Source organism: Penaeus monodon, chromosome 18 (assembly GCF_015228065.2).
Source record: "Penaeus monodon isolate SGIC_2016 chromosome 18, NSTDA_Pmon_1, whole genome shotgun sequence".
Lineage (NCBI taxonomy): Eukaryota > Metazoa > Arthropoda > Malacostraca > Decapoda > Penaeidae > Penaeus > Penaeus monodon.
Genome location: NC_051403.1, coordinates 36055597 through 36058096, shown reverse-complemented (window position 1 = coordinate 36058096; position 2500 = coordinate 36055597). Strand labels below are relative to the sequence as shown.

Below are 2500 nucleotides of genomic sequence, written 5' to 3'. Positions count from 1 at the left end.
ATCCTTCTCTCGTATGGTTATTATTATTTACAAAGTGGAGTGATTACGTTCCTACTTTACGTTCAGAGAGGAGAGACATTGCTTTGTCACGTCAGTTTAAGATGATCTGCTGAGGTCTGCATGACATGCCTATTATTTAATTGAGATTAAGATTGAGATTTGAGATAACACTTTGTCAGTCTTTCTCTTTCTCTCTATTTTTCTTCATATTTGTTTATTCCTTATATCCTGCAAAGCTATTGTAACAAAAGGCCTCTCTTCCTTTACCAAATTTACACATAGTTTTGAAAAAAAAATAATTTATCCTTCCAATAACTTGTCTTATTTATCGAAAGTGAAATCAAGTCTCTGTGAGAAATACATCGATCCTAATGAAGATTTAATTAACGACAAGGATTCTTTTCTATTCTAACTGCTTAAGGAATAGAGGAGAGAGGAGGAGAAAAGAGTGGCGGGATAACACAGAGAGAGGAAAAGAGAGAGAGAAAGAAAGAGGAGGAAAGAGAGAGGGGAAGAGGAATGAGGGAGAGGAGGGGATGAAGAGAAGGGAAAAAAGTCTTGTCCTCGAGTTAGCGCGAGAGATGGAGAGAGCGAAAGCTTGCGGTCTGTTTGGGTCTTATGGCCGAGTCAATAAACAAGAACGAGTTGTTTAAAAGGTGTTGGATGAGTTTGATTTCGCCTTCTATGAACTTCCTGTTGATGGGATCCGTCGCCTTTTAGAGAGTCCATAGGTGTGTATATGTGTTATATTTGCGTGTTGGCTGGATGGGAAACTGGGTATATGTGTGTAGTCCGCCTTGTCTTTTGTGGTGGCAGGGTTTATATTTTGCTTTCAATGTAAATCTATTAGGCTTTAAAGTGTATTATTGTTGTTATCAGGGTCTTGTGTATATGACTTTTGTTACCACGAAAGTTTCGATCGCAACCGTAGAAAATATAACAGCATTTTATCAACATTCCTTTCTACATGTCAAATTCACGGCTGCTGGATATTAAAGTTTGTTATCACTATCCTCTCTTGGTGCTGAGAGATGATTCGATTTACTATTACCGATTTGATTTGATTTCATCAAAAAAGATGAAACAGCACAAGTCCTAACGTTCTTAACAAGTCCCTGTTGGGGTAACAATTATATTATTCAAGTCACAATAAATGTTATGTTAAATAAAACTATATTTCCGATGTCCACCTTCCTTTTGCAAACCCATGCGGCGAGACGTGTACAACCATTCCTGCCATTTCGATCCTGCATGTGGGTTATAGCAACATCTTGCCATAAAACTGCATTCCAAATATCAGAATGAGGGAGATTTTCGACGCCTGAGGGTACCCGAATGCGCGCGCGTGTTTGTGTGCGGCCTGGTCACCTAACCGGAGTGCGGGTGGCAGGAGGTCGGCGTTTACAAACAAATCTCATGAGAACCCGCGCTTTCCTGCCTCACACGCCTTCCGCGTAAATACTTCTTGGGGGTTCGTTCCCTCCGGCACTCAGTATGCAGGCTCTGTCTTTTTCTTCTTCTTTCTGTTCTGTTTTCTTTGTTTTTCTCTTTTTGTTATCTCCTTTTCTCTCTTTTTTCATCTCTCTCTCTCTCTCTCTCTCTCTCTCTCTCTCTCTCTCTCTCTCTCTCTCTCTCTCTCTCTCTCCTTTTCGTCTTTTCGTTTTTCTCTTCTCCCTTTTCTCCTCCTCCCTCTTTCTCTCCTCTCCCTTCTCCTCTCCCCTCTCTGTCATCTCCTTTTTCCGCTCTCCCTCTCCTCTCTCATCCTCTTTTCCTTTTCCCTTACCTCTCCCTTTCCTTCTCCCACTCTTCCTTCACCTTCTCTTTTTCCTGCTTCTCCCTTTCCTTCTCTCCCTACTTCTTTTTTCTTCCACAGACTAAAGAATATAAACTCTACGGAGAGAGACAATCACGTTTCACTTTTCAAATTGTCTCTATGATCACCTACCTAGTCACTCTGTCAGAATACTACAAAGTAAATGTATCTTTAGGGACTAAAATATAATATTTGATGCTTAACTTAGACGTGTATATATACATCTGTCTATTTATCTAACTACTGTATGGGTGTGTATACACACACACTTTTCCGGTTTTCCTTTTCCTCTTCTTCTACCCCTTTCTCCTCCCCCCATATATATATATATTTTTTTTTTTTTTTTTTTTACGGTAGGTTCATGTCTGAGCCGCCGTGGTCACAGCATGATACTTAATTGTATGTTTTCATGTTGTGATGCTCTTGGAGTGAGTACGTGGTAGGGTCCCCATTCCTTTCCACGGAGAGTGCCGTGTGTTACCTTTTTTCATATTATATATATATATATATATATATATTATATATATATATATATATATATATATATTATGCATTAATATATATGTATATCTGTATGTGTATGTGTGTGTGTATATATACATACAAATATCATATATACTATATATACTATATATATCATATATATATATATATATATATGTCATGTATTATTATACATATATATAA

The 2500-nt window shown here is 38.2% G+C and overlaps 1 protein-coding gene across 1 annotated transcript in view; it reads left to right on the top strand.

Annotated features, from left to right (window-relative positions):
- The window catches only part of LOC119584739 (transcription factor Sox-8-like), a 23122-nt gene that overhangs the window by 14028 nt on the left and 6594 nt on the right, over positions 1-2500 (top strand).